The following is a 15,735-nucleotide window of genomic DNA, read 5'->3' as shown; positions in this document are numbered from 1 at the left end:
CATGTAGCAGAAAGTTTGTAGGATTTTAGGAGGAATAAAATGAATGTGTAGATGTATGTACGTAAATGTATGTACAGACATATACATATATATATAAATACACATGTGTATGTATGTATGTGTAGATACACACATATCATGGAGAAAAAGATGAGAGAGGTATTTTTTATATAATTATATTGCTGAAATAATTCCTACCACTTGACACCTCAATGACTTTTTATTTTTCTATTAGAAAAGTTCGACCTCAGTTATACCCAGCAGAAAATTAATTTACTACTTTAATTAATCAATTAATTGTCAGAAAGTGCTTTGAGTGATATAAAAATGCAGAACAGTGAATCACTTTAAAGTCTCCATTGTAAATCTTCATGAACTTTAATCGATGAAATATGCTCATGAATTAGCTACCCTTATCAGTGAAATAAAAGTGAAAATTCCATTAAGTTCCCATTATTTAATAAATTTATTTGTGCTGATTTCATTTTTGAAAATTCGAAATCACAAAGAAATTTGAGATTCTTGAAATAAAAATACAGAATGGTATAAATAAATAAGGAATAATATAATTTCATTTTATTTAAAATAAATCATAACTATAAACACTGGAATTCTGTCCTAACAATTGTCCTTGTATCATTTTCAACCAAGTGTTGGGTACACAAAAATTTGTTGGGTACACAGTGAATTTAAGGTCAGTGCTCTACACATTTTGTCATGTTTCCCTCCATGACAGTAATTTAGTATGTATATGGCAAGATCACATTAGTCAGAGAAAGGGTTAGAACGGAGATTCTGTAGGCCAAACTTTTCATGTTTTAGAAGAGAAAATTGAGGCCCAGATATATGTACTGATTTACTCCAGGTTACAACTTAGCTAAAAACAATTGAATCTCAAGCTCAGATTTTCAGATACCAAGTTATTTTCTTTTCCACTATTGAAATTATTGAAATCTACTATAATAGTTTATTTTAATGTTTCTGGTAACTCTCAGTGAATTGTCATATTATAAATCTTTTTTTTTCAAAATTTGGTGGATTCTTACTAACTCCAAGGTATTCAACAACTATTTAACTGCTCCTGTGTTATCAAGGGAATTGGACTAATTAAATGTTCTTTGAAGTCTTCTGTTCAAGGCAAGTTAGTAATCATTTATTAAGTCATTATTACATGTAACACATTATACCAAGTGTTGGGTACACAGAAACAAGCAAAAAGAAAGTTGCTACAACTAAGAACCTTAAATTTTTATGGGAAAAACATTACACACGAGGGAGATGAAAAATTTGGGTACACACATGGGTTCATAATGCTTAAATATATGGAAAGAAATCTGACTTCTTTAGGTCATTCCTCTAAATTGACATTATAGGAAGAATTCACCAATGGCTGACGGGGTCCACAAGGGAGAATGGAGAAAAAAAAAAACTGAGATATGGTGGTAAAATTTTGATCATTTTGTGATATCTACAAAGTATATTTGATTGTTATAGTAAGTTAACTAATAAGAAAAACAGGAACACATTTAAATATTGGCTGAATGTTTGCACATAACTTTAAACCCTTTTTATTTGAATGTTATCACGGAATTATTTACATAGTGACAGTTATATATATATATATATATATATATGTATGTGTGTATGTATATATATATATATATATATATATATATGATTAATAGATGAGGATACGAAGTGAGAAGGGCACGTAAGTGGTACAGTGCAAACAAGATTTAGATATGGGACTCATTGAAAAAGACCTTGATGTTGGGAAACATTGATGGAAAAAGTGGGATGGGGGGGCTGGTGGATAGATAAATGATGCCATGCCAATGGTGAATTTGAACTTGGCTAAACTTTGTGAAAGAGTTGAAATGGAAGGTCTTGGAGTGCTATGGTCTATGAAATCAGAGAGTCAGACATTACTGAATGGCTGACTGAAAACACAGATTGAGACTTATAGTGATTTGTTCTTAGTTATCGATTTATTTATTGAGAATTCGGATTTGATCATTCTAGCTTTAAGGTCAGTGCTCTACACATTTTGTCATGTTTCCCTCCATGACAGTAATTTAGAAACTTACTCTTAATTATTAAATAGCAATTTAACCATTTTATGTACAGTTGAGGACCTTAACTTGTCCTTTTTTTTTTCAATTGTTGAGACAGTGCACTGCTTATTAAAACCTATGACACAACGTGGACAAATAAATATAATGTGGATGAAATTGATTTAATGGTTTTTTTTTCCTATTTTTGATAGCCAAAGATATTGGGTTAAGGAGAAAGCTGAATTAGTTGAATACAATAGAGTTGACATAATGTGTGGTCTTCAGTTAATCTTTTCCCCTTGTTCCTCTTAAGATAATTTAAAATATTTCTTAAGCAAACTGCAAAATAAAATTTCCATATTTTCGGGGCAAAGTCAAGATGGCGGAGGAGAAGCAGGACCTCCCCTCTTCTCCAGCTTCCACCTTCCTCAATAAATGAAAAAGGAGACTTTGAACAAACTTTGGAGCTGCAGAACCCACAAAATGACACAGAGAAGCTAACCCCTGGCTGAGGACAGCCCAGCAGGCCAGCAGGAATTGGCCAGGGCAGTGCTCTGGGAGCCAAGCCCAGCTCCACGCCCAGGATTTAACCACAGGGCAGGCCTGACCAGCCACAGGCTGGAGGGACTCCAGATCAGCAGCAATTGTGGCCCTTTCCAGAATTATCAACATATAGCTTCGAAGGACAAAGTGAGAGATCAGTGCAGTCTGGACTTTGGGATGCAGTAAGAAGGAGTGAGTGGCTTTGGCCACCAGGTTGAGAAGCCGCTGAGAAACCAGCATAGCCAGCCAGCACTATGTAACAGCTTCATCTCTTGGCCTGCAGAGTGTAGAGGGACAAACCACCAGGCTGAGGGGTAATCTCTCTTACTTTGAACTTCTTGGATCTGGATTGCAGTCTAGGGTGGAGATCCTGGGGTGTGTGACCGACCAGCTTGTCAGAGCATGTGGAGGCTTCAGAGAGGGCACCCATCTAATGGCTCCAGCAGCTGAGAAAACTCCAGCGTTTGGGACGAAAGCTCCCCTGTCTGGTGGCAGAGTCCTACTGTGGCAAAAAGCCCAGGGGTCAAGAGACTGAGGGGTGATATGAACAGGCAAAGGAAACAAAGCAGACAGAAGATTCCAAAATTAGAATCCTATTTTGGGGACAAAAAGGAGCAAAGCATGGAACAGGAAGAAGTCATTGAAGTCAGAACTCCTGCACCAAAAGCCTCAAAGGAAAACACGAAGTGGTTACAAGCCATAGAGGACCTTAAGAAGCAGATAAGAGAAGTGGAGGAAAAATTGGGAAGAGAAATGAGAACTATGCGAGAATATTATGAAATGAGAGTCAACAGTTTGACTGAGGAAAATCACAAGTTAAAAAATAGACAAACTCAAATGGCAAAAGAGGCTCAAAAAGGCAATAAGGAGAAGAATTCCTTAAAAAGCTGAATTTGCCAGATAGTAAAAGAATCTCAAAATCTCAATGAGGAAAATCATTGCTTCAGAATCAGATTGGAGTAAATGGTAGCTAATGACTTTATGAGAAATCAAGATGCTATTAAACAGACCAAAACAAATGAAAGAATAGAAGGCAATGTGAAATATCTCATGGGAAAAACCACTGACCTGGAAAATAGATCCAGGAATAATAATTCAAAAATTATTGGACTACCTGAAATCCATGATCAACGTAAGAACCTAGAAATCATCTTCCAGGAAGTTTTCTTTGAAAACTGCCCTGATATTTTAGAACCAGAGGCCAAAATAGAGGTTAAAAGAATCCACCAATCACCTCCTGAAAAAGATCCCAAAAAGAAAACTCCTAGGAATATTATAGCCAGGTTCTGGAATTCCCAGATTAAGGAGAGAATATTACAAGCAGCAAGGAAGAAACAATTTGAGTATTGTGGAAACATGATCAGGATAACCCAGGATCTCGCAGCTTCTGCACTGAGGGATCGAAGGACTTGGAATATGATATTCTGGAGGTCAAAGGAGTTGGGATTAAAACCAAGAATCACCTACCCAGCAAAACTGAGTATCATTTTTCAGGGGAAAATACGGTCATTCAGTGGAATAGATGACCTTCAAGCATTCTTAATGAAAAAACCAGAGTTGAATAGAAAATTTGACACTAAGATACAAGAAGCAAGAGAAGCCTGAGAAGGTAAACAGGGAAAAGAAATCATAAGGAACTTATAAAAGTTGAACTATTAGCATTCCTCCATGGAAAAACAATAATTGTAACTGATGAAACTTTTGTCAGTATGAAAATAGTTGAAGGGAATATATATATATATATACACATATATATGTATATATATATACACATATATCTGCATATATATGTATATATATATTTGTCTATACATGAGGGTATATGGGCATATGAATACATATGTGAATGTGTGTGTATGTATTTACAGGTATATATAGATAGAGGGCACAGGACCAATTTAACAGTAAGGGATGATAATTAAAAGGTGAAATTAAGAGGTGAGAGAGGCATATAATGAGAGGAGATGGGGAGAGACAGAATGGGGTAAACTATCTCATAAAGAAGAGGCAAGGGAAAATGGTCACAATGGAGGGTAAAAAGAGAAAGGCAAAAGAGAATGGATCAACTTTATTCTCATTGAATTTGCCTTGGGGAGGGAATGAAATACACACAAAATAGGGTATCTCATGTTACAGGAGAATGGGGGGAAGGGGATGAGAGTGGGGATGATGGAATCAAGGGCAGGCTGTGGGAGAGGGAAGTTGGAAGCATCCACTTTTGAAAAGGGACGGGATCACTGTAGTGAATAGAACAAGTGGGAGGTGGGATAGGAGGGAAGAAAATATAATCACTTTTTTACAATATGTCGACTATGTTATTATTTTGTGTTAGCTACACATGTACAACCTATACTGAACTGCTTATCTTCCCAGTAAGGGTGGGTGACAAGAGAGGAAGGGAATGAATCTTTAATTCAAAGTTTTAAAATCAAATGTATATATATATATATATATATATATATATATATATATATATATATGATTATTAATACAATTTTTCATGTAATTGGGAAGTAAGATATACAGGCACTGGGGCATAGAGGTCCACCATGCCCTTCTGGAAAAGTCAAAAGGGGTATGGGAGAAAATATGGGAGAGAGTAGATTGGAGGAGTGGATATCCTGTGGGACTGCTATTTTGAGGTAGTGGGTAGCCGAAAAACAGCGAGAAAATTTGTAACTCAAAATTTGGGAGAAATGAGTGATGTAAATCAGAAGTTAATAAAGCATTTGAAAAATGAAGAAAAATGCCATATTTTAAGGTTGAGATAAGTAATATTACTTTGTACTAGAAAGAGATCAACTAAAACCCTACTGAACAGTATATTCAATTGGATACAAAACAAAAATGGTGATGGGAAGTTTTGAAGATCAATTTAAAGTAGTTTTCCTTGGCAAGTCATTTGAAACACAGAAGTGATGGGAGCAGTGAGAGACAGGGAGAGGCAGAGAGACAGACAGACAGACAGAGAGACAGACAGACAGAGATACAGAGAGAGACAGACAGACAGAGACAGAGAGAGACAGAGACAGACAGACAGAGGCACAGAGAGAGAGAGAGAGAGAGAGAGAGAGAGAGAGAGAGAGAGAGAGAGAGAGTCCTCTTTTGGAAATGAGGGTTTTTTTCTCTTTTATTTATCCTGAAGAACAGTCGTCTCTGCAATGCTAACAAATTGTTTTCTGCCTATAAGCAGGGATCTTCAGATTACTCTAGTTTCAAATAAATGCAAATGATATGTACCTGATGTTTATTGGTTTTCCTTAGTGGCATTGATGAGTATTTTGGAGGAGGGTTTTGGTTCTTTTTTCCCCCTCATTACTAAAATTACATCTAATATTTCATGAACTATGTGGCAAATCCTCCATATGGGAAAGAGGATCATTCCTGAATTGGCGTTTTTTAGGATGGTAATGCCATTTCAAGAATGTGCTATAACATTTACAGCACAATCGAGATTTATTAAAACTACTCTACAGAGCACCATAGTAAAGAATTTATGAACTGTAAAACTTCTATAAAGGTCACTTGAGATGCAAAAGTTTAATTTGGAGTATCATGTTGTGGTAGAGAATTGCTAAACTCAATTCTTGTTTAAACAAATGGTTTCAGGATATTTGTCTCAAAATGTGGGGTTTATGAAATTAATTGGCAGGGGGAGCGTAAATGTTAACAAATATTATGCTTTTTTGAGATTTGTTGTTTACTAGTCCTAAACTTACCTCATAAAAATAAGCAAAATGTATACAAACATGCATACATACATATATACAAACATGCATGTATATATGCATACAAATATATGTATATGCACACATATAATAGATAATATATGTATGTACACAGATATACTTATATTACTCACCACACATGTTACATATTATGTGTGAGTGTGGTTTTGTACAATATCATTTTTGTGAAATTACCTGCTTTTAAAAAGTTTTTTTTTTTTGGTATGGAATTAATGACAACCCATCATTGATAGTTAAATTTCATGTTTGTTTGTTTGTTTGTTTTTTTCCCACCTTCAGTCACTAATCCAAAAATGGAAGAGCATCATATACCCATGATAAAACACAAAGGAATAGTTCAACAAGTTTAATATGTAAATATTTAATGAAATACTTGGAAATATTTATGTAATCCAGGCTGTAGGTATTAAAACATTATTTTTTTTACAAAATATTAATATGAAAATCAAATTTATTCATCTAATTATGTACAATGGCAAAAATAATATCAAGTAACAGTCAAAAAGTGGATATTGTCAGCACCCTAGTCAGGGATAGCAATAAAGCTCAGAGAAGCAAATTAAGTCAGCACTATTACAAGCAGACACTAGAGAACTAGTTGGGGCTGAGCAATGTTGTTGTATTGCTTTATAGATATACAGAGACTATGCATAGTAGTGGATTTAAGGAGGCAGAGAGTATAGTTTGCTGACACCCGTGATAAACATTAGGAACCTTTATGGATCCTTTAAGTAGTATTAGTTGCTTTCTGAGAGTCATGTAGACCTAGGCGAGCCTACAGAGCAGAACTGTAAGTAGCAATTTGAGATTAAGCAGCAGAAACATTCCCAGGACAAAGAGTATGAAATAGTCTCTCAAATCAACTTTAAAATGCATGATGTGTAAATAATGCAAAAAAAGAACAAGAATAAGAAAGAAAGAAAATCTGGTGATTGGGAAGGGGAATTAGTTGGTATTAAACAGGGACTCAATGCTTTTTGCAGATTCCTTTGGCAATCTGATGAAGGCTAGGGATGATTTCTCAGAATATTTTTATACATAGCATTTCAAAAGAAAACAATTATATTGAAATAAAATTATCTAAACATTAAAATTTTTGAGTCAATGGACCCCCCCAAAAAAATCTATCCACAAAATTCTTTATCTAAATAAAAAGGCTGTGTGTGTGTGTGTGTGTGTGTGTGATAATTCTTCTACCTTGTTACAGCTCTGTTCCAGAATTCAGGAAAAGTCTACCTGCATTGTCTTCATTCACTCTATTTCAGTATCGCTTTTAGGAAGGCAGTCAGGAGAGTCTTTAGGAAGGCAGGCATGAGAACTATGTGTACATCAATAGCTTCCCTTTCCCTTCTTATCTATGTACTGTGGTTATGCTTGGTTACCTATTGAGTGGAAGGGCCGGGTACTGGTATTATATATATTTGTGTTGATAAAAACACTGTGAAACAACTGAAGTTGCAACTCTGATATGACATCTGTCTAAGACTCACCACACCTCTCATCAACTTCAATAGTAGTTTGAATGCCATCAGACATGACACTCATATTGAGTTATGAAAATCTACTGGGATATGATAAGTTATAAGATTAATTTATAATAGAAAGTTTTCCATATGAGAGTTTTTGAAGAGTAGTCAAGATGCTATTAATCCCTTTCCACTCTTTGACAATACATCCTAGCCATTTTTAAATATATTTATTAAAAAATAAAATTAAGTAGAGTACACTTAGTGGCAGAGGGGCAAGTAGGTGGTACAATGGACAGAACGTTGGTGCTGAAGTGAGGAAGACTAATCTTCATGAGTTTGAATCTGGCCTCAGACATTTATCAGTTGTGTGACCCTGGCCAACTTGGTTAACCATTTACCTCAGTTCCTCATCTGAAAATAAGCTGGATAAAGTAATGACAAACCATTCCAGTATCTTTACCAAGACAACTGCAAATGGTGTCATTAAAAGTAGGACGTTACTGAAGAATCACTAAGCACAACACACCTAGTTGATGACAAGTGGGTATGGTGGATAGAGTGCTGGGCCTAGGATCAGGAAGACCTGAGTTCATATCTGGCCTCAGGCACTTACTAGTTGTGTGATTCCGGGAAAGTCTCAATCTGTGTTTGCCTAAGTTTCTTCATCTATTAAGTTGAGAAATTAATAGTAGTTACCTCCCAGTGTTGTTATAAGAATCACATCATATAATAATTGTAAAGCACTTAGCACAGTAACTTGCACATAGTAAATACTACATAAATCTTATCTCTTTACCTTTATACATGATAGTACAAATACATAACATTTATTTAACTGAATTGAATCAGAATGTTAGAAATAGAGGGAGCCTCATTTTTTTTTTTATCCTCTTAAACTTCTTCCCATTTTCAGATGAGAAAACTGAGGCAAACAGAGATTAAGTGAGTTGCCCAGGGCTGTATACTTAGCTAGTGGAAAGGATGATCCAAGGATACAATTCTACCAATTTCTAGTCCAATTTTCTTTCTGTTTTACTTAAATTCACTCTAATAAAGCTTTTAATACATATGCAAAAAGTGACCCTAACCTTATTATCTACACTTGACATAATCAAGGTATATTAAAGGTATCAGTTCATACATGAAGGTACAATGACCAGCTTTTTACTTGACTAAAATTTCTTACAAGATAATTGAATACATTTTACTGCAATCATCTCCCTACTTACTCTTGCTAGAAATCACATATCTTTCAGTTTGCATTCCCACCCACAAAAAGAGAGACAAAGTACCTTGTGCGAAATGTAAGTTAAGAACAAAAGGGCAAAAGGAAAGGAAATAATTAGGCAATACAGTAACCTTGCAATAAGGACACTATATCTCAATATTTATGAAAATTTCAGTTGGTGTCCCAGATAATATACTACAAGGCCAAACCAATCCTCATGAGTCAAAAGAAAAATAAGCTGTAAAAGGATAAGGTTACTATTAATTCAGAAAGATGTTGTGTTTTTTTTTTCCCATCAAGTCAATTTCATGAAGTAGCTGTAACCACAGCAGATTTTAATAACCCTAACTTTACCCTATTTCCAGGAAGTGCGTTGCTATACCCAGATATACTACATAGATCATAAAATAGAAAACTGTTACAGAAAGAGAATACTTAGGCATTGAAAAAGGGGAAAGTGAGAAGATATTAAGGACCATATCTCCTATTCTAGATACATTTCTGTTGCTATCATGAAACAATAACAATGGCAATTATTCACTCTAGAGTTTCCTGATACCATTTTATATTTGTTGCCTTTTTTGACATCCCTATACTAAGGGCTGCTGGGAATCCCATCTCAACAGATTTGAACAAATGATTATTTTAAAGTACAGGGATAGTAACAGTCACAGAAATTACAGGGACCAAGAAAGGTCTCCAAGAGGAAGTAACATTTGACCTGAATCTTTCAAATGTCTAAGAATATAAGAGAAAAAATTGAAGATATTTCAGGCACATGAGACAATCAAGGCAGAATGGGAATGTCATGTGTGAAAAGAAATAAAGAGGGCAGAGTGGCTGTATAATAAGTCAATTGGAAAGGAGTAATTTGTAAGAAAGATTGGGGGTGGGGAGATAGATTGGATGACAAGAGTCAAGTAAAAAAATAGCATGACATAGTAGAGAACAAAAGCAAGGCATGAAAGACTTTTTAAATGTAAAGAAGTTGAGACATAATCAGAGGAAAATTATTTTAGCATGTTAAATTTTTATGAACTTAAAAATGTTATGTGTAAAAATGATTCATAAATAAAGATGTAATTCTGTTTTTCTATCCTATTTTGAATATGGTTATGTTTTTTGTGTTTGTGCAATTTACATTAAAAAGATTAAATTGTGATTTAAAAATTAAAATTTAACATGCAATTACTCTTAGTCTCTTGTCTACAAGACATTCATTCATTTATTTAATAATTTCTTTTGTCTATATTTTTATTTTTTAATTCAATTATATATCTATTAATTTATATTTCTTTACTGATCTGTTAACTTATTTTAAGTGGCCCATATACATAATAATCCTATTCTTGGATCTACATACAAGGTGACATGAGCAGAAACAAGCGAATATTTTGCATAGTGATAGCATTACTGAAATGATGATCCCTTAAAAACTCAAATTGAGCAACAGGAAGCTAATGATTCAATGAGACATGAAGAAAAAATAAAACAATGACAAAACAAAGATAAAATAAAAGAATTTGTGAAGTATCTCATTGGGAAAATTAGTCACCTGAAAAATAGATTGAGGAGAGCTAATTTCTGAATTATTTGACTGCTTGAAAACCATGATCAAAAAAGAGCAGGAATCATATTTCAAAAAGTTATAAAGAAAAATTGTTTTGATATATTAGATACAGAGATCAAATAGAAAATGAAAGAATCTACCAATTATCTCCTGAAAAAGAACCAAAAGTAAAAAAATAAAACATCCCTGGAATAATATAGCCAATTTCCTGAGCTTATAGATAAAGGAGAAAATATTGAAAACAGAAAGAAATAATTCAAATAACATGGAGCCATAGTCAAGATTATGGAATATTTATCGATTTTCACATTAAAGTAGTGGAGGGCTTGGAATATGACATTCCAGAAGGTAAATTTTGGACCTACGATTACAAGCAAGTTTAAACTACCCAGGGAAACTGAGTATAAACTGTCAGAGGAAAAAAATGGATATTTAATGAAATAAAGGACTTTCAAGCATTTCTGATGAAAAGATAAGAGCTAAATAGAAATTTTCAAATTTAAGCACAGCTAAATCAAAGCATAAAATGATAAAAATGAAAGTGGAATCATAATAAAATCAATAATGTTTAATTGATTATATAATATATGAAAAGATAAGACAAGTAATTATTATTTTTTGTTGTTTTGGAGGAACAAAGGTAGGGCAATTGGTGTTAAAGGACTTGCCCAAGGTCACACAGCTACTAATTGTTAAGTTTTTGAGGTCAGATTTGAACTCAGATCCTCCTGACACCAGGGCCAGGGCTCTATTCACTGCATCACCTAGCCACCCCAAGACAAGTAATTCTTAATAGCTTTCTCATTATTAGATATAATGGTAATGGTATTTGAAGATCTTCCATGCCCCTTGAACTGCAGAGAGGAGCGGGCCAGGAAAGAGCCAGAGTCCAGTAGGGGCCTTACTGGAGCCAGCGTGGTGACTAGAGGTGGTGGCAGCAGCATGAACTTCTTCTGAGAGCCAGCCAGAAATTCTGCTCAGGACTGTGAGGGAAGGGAATTGCAGGGTCTGGAGCTGCAGGTATCTAGGGAGGAGGCTGTGCAGTTACCATGAGTGAGGAGGGGAGGATCTTTGCCTGAGGAAGCCTTTTGTGTTTTGAAGGCTTGAGAATGTGGGTATTTACTGCATTAACTATGTCTGCCAACTCCGTGGCTACTGTGATGGCTTTGACTTTCTGGTTTGGGGACTCAGCTTTTTGGTATTTAATAAATTCTCTGGCTATGTTCCCCATGTAGAGAGCCTGTTATGTTTTGTGATTTATAACTATAGCAGCATATTTATAGTCATTGTAGGCATTGTGAATATTGCATTGTTGTTACATTAGGGAAGTTAAAACAGTCTACATAGACAGAACTTGCAAGAGTAAGTTGGTTATTCTGGGATGATCTCAAAATATAATGGATGATAAAGATAGATGTAATGGGAAAAGAGAGAGGTAGAATAGGAAAAAAAATGCTCAAATAAAAGAGGCATGTTAGGAAAACCTTTTACAGAAGAAGGTGAAATGGTTGGGGTGGGCAATGCTTGTGACTCCCTCCAATTGGAATTGGTACAAAAAGGGAAGAATATGTGCACGCACACATACATAGTCAGTTGAGTACAGAAATATATTTTGCCAAACAGGGAAGTAGGAGACATGGATAAGAGAAATGAGGGTAATGATAAAAAAAAAAGGGGAGCAGATTAAGGGAAAGAGTACTCAGAAGCAAAATAAATTTTGAAAAGGAACAGGAAAAAAGAGAGAAAGATGAATAGAAGAAAATAGAATGAAGGATATTTAACAGTTATAATCATGAGTGTAAATGTAATGAGCTGACGCAAATAGTGAAAGAAGATTACAGAATGGATTAGAAAACGCAACTGAACATACAGAGAATTAAAATAAGGAGAGACAACAGAATCTATAATGTTTCAATTGAAGTTAAAAAGGTAGGTGTGGCAATCATGAAATCAGATGAAGCAAAAGTAAAAAAAAAAAAAAAAGACCTAATTAAAAGACATGATCGGCAACTAAATTTTCCTAAAAGGTATCTTGCTGCCTTCCCCTTGCCTTCTAGCCTTGGGAAGAATAGTCAATAATATCATTCCTAAAAAGAATATCAACCAGGTCACCTAGAGGGCTCACAATGTTATCATGTCTGTGACTTCCAATAACAAAACACTCTTCAAATAATAATCATTTGCTATCACTGAATTATTATGATGTGAACTCCTTGACATCAGGGATTGTCTCACTTTTGTATTTATTTTTCCAATGAGTGAAAGGCAGCACAGCATGCTGGGCAAGAAAGAGCTTACATCAAAACTGGAAAAACCTGAGTTCAGAGATTGCCTTTAACCTACACTGCTGTGAAACCCTGGGCGTTTCACTTCACTTCTAAGCTACCAAGATAATTCTTGAGGATAATAAGTTTAAAAGAAGGTTAAAGACCTGCATTGCTTGAGAAATTTTCCTCAGCAGGAAGTTCCCTATACTAATAACATTAAGATCAAATTCTATCCACTATCCCCAGTGCTTAGCATAGTGCCTGACATAAACATTAGTGAGTCTGATTTTTGTTGTTGTTCATCAGAAACTATTATGGGTTAAGGAAATAACAATATACCACTGTATTTTGGTGTTAATCCTCAGACTAGAAATTGTAAATCATTACATTGTTATGAATTATTCAGTAAATTATGTTTTAAGTAAAATTTCTTAGGTAAAATGCATAATTTTGTCTTATCATTGTATATCTATTTTTAAAGCTTTAACAATATATCGGGATATCTATATACATACTTATACATACATATACATACTTACATGTGTATGTGCTGTGTATATATAATTAGTTTATACATATGTGTATATATGTACATGTAACAGATATCATACATACATTGCAAATACATATAATCTTTCACTTAAAATTATACTGCCAAACCTTATTTTGAAGATTACCATGAGTGTTATTTTTTTTTTTGGCCAGAAGAGTATAGGTCATGTCTAATTCTATGAAATTAAAGAGCTTCAGAGTATAGGCCCGTTCTCCCTCCCTCCCTCCCTCTCTCTCTCTCTCTCTCTCTCTCTCTCTCTCTCTCTCTCTCTCTCTCTCTCTGTCTCTCTGTCTCTGTCTCTCTCTCTCTGTCTCTCTGTCTTTGTCTCTGACACTGTCCCTCCCCTACTCCCCAAGAACCAATATTGCTAAGTGCTGAGAGACTCAACAATAAGATATGTCTACCAGATGGAAAATATGTACAGAATGAACAATTATATGGAAAATAAATGCACATTTACTAGCTGTGTGAATTTGAGCAAGTCACTTAATCCCATTTACCCTCCAAAAAGGAAAAACATAAACAAAAACAAAATAAATGCAAAAATCAAGAAAAGTGAATCAACAGACTTACTGAAGAAAATAACCCCTTAAAAATGGACTTACTCAAAAGGCAAAAGAGGCCCAAAAAGCTAATGAGGAGAAGAATGCCTTAAAAATCCATATTTTCAGATGGCAAAAGAATTTCAAAAACTCACTGAAGAAAATAATTCCTTCAAAATTATATTGGAGCAAATGGAAGCTAATAACTTGATGAGAAATCATACAATTAAACAGATCCAAACAAATGAAAAAAATGGAAGGCAATGTGAAATATCTCATTGGAAAAAACACTGCCCTGAAAATAGATCCAGGCGAGATAACTTTAAAATTATTGGACTACCTGAAAGTCATGATCAAAAAAGAGCCTAGACGCCATCTTTCAAGAAACTGTCCAGCAAAATTGCCCTGATATTCTAGAACAAGTTGGCAAATAGGAAAATAAAAATTGCAAGAATTCACAGATCTCCTCTTGAAAAACATCCCAAAAAGATAACTCCTAGGGATATTACAGCCAAATTCCAGAGTTCCCAGGTCAAGGAGAAAATATTGCAAGCAGTTAGGAAGAAACAATTTGACTATTGTGGAAACACAATCAGGATAATATAAGAACTAGCAGCTTCTACTTTAAGGGACTGAAGAGCTTGGAATATGATATTATGGAAGTCAAAGGAACTAGGATTAAAACCATGAATCACCTACCCAGTAAAACTGAGTATAACGCTTCAGGGGAAAATATGGTCATTCAGAAAAATATAGGATTTTCATGCATTCTTGATGAAAAAAAACAGAGTGGAACAGAAAATCTTGCTTTCAAATACAAGAAGCATGAGAAGGTAAAACAGGAAAAAGAAGGCATACGGAATTTATTAAAGTTGAACTGTTTACATTCTTACATGGAAAAACAATAATCATAACTCATTAGACTTTTCTCAGTATGATGATAGTTGAAGGGAATATATATGTATATGTATAAGAGGGTTTATGTGTGTATAAATATATATGGCAATGTATGCATAAATAAGTATATATATGCACACATACATGTATACGTAGAAAAGGCCAAAAAATGAGTTGAAAGTGAAGTAGTGATATCTAAAAAATAAAATTAAGAGATGAGAGAGGAATATATTGGGAAAAGGAAAAAGGGAGAGATAGAATAGGGTAAATTATCTTATATAAGAGAGGTAAGAGCAAACTGTTACAATGTAGGGGAAGAGCAGGAAGGTGAAATGGAATGAGTCAATCTTACATTGAATTTGGCTTAAGGAGGGAATAACATACTCACTCAATTTCATATATTACCCTACAGAAAAATAGGGGGGGGGGAAATGGAATAAGAGGGAGATTATAGAACAGAGGGCAAAGCTTTTTGAAAAGGGACAGGAGAGAGTAGAATAAGTGGGGGGCGGGATAGGATGGAGGGAATTATAATTAGTCTGTCACAATATAACTACTATGGAATCGTTTTGCATAACTACCCATGTACAACCTAAATTAAAATGCTTTTCTTCTCAGTGGGGGTGGGTGAGGAAGGAAAAAGGAAAAAATCTGGAACTCAAAGTTTTAAAAACAAATGTTTAAAAAATTGTTTGTTTGATTTTTACATGCAACTGGGAAGAAAGATATACAGGCACTGGGGTATAGAAATCTATCTTGCCAAGTAGGAAGTTAGGTGGGGTGGGGAAGGATATAAGAGATAACAGATTAGGGGAAGAGTTATTCAGTAGGCTCAATATTTTGGGGTGGGGAGTAGGAGAAAA

Source organism: Petaurus breviceps, unplaced genomic scaffold, assembly GCF_028583685.1.
Source record: "Petaurus breviceps papuanus isolate PSGF00001 unplaced genomic scaffold, PetGlider_PUasm1.0 126, whole genome shotgun sequence".
Taxonomy (NCBI): Eukaryota; Metazoa; Chordata; class Mammalia; order Diprotodontia; family Petauridae; genus Petaurus; species Petaurus breviceps.
The sequence above is the reverse complement of the archived record's forward strand: the minus strand, read 5'-3'. Positions refer to the sequence as shown.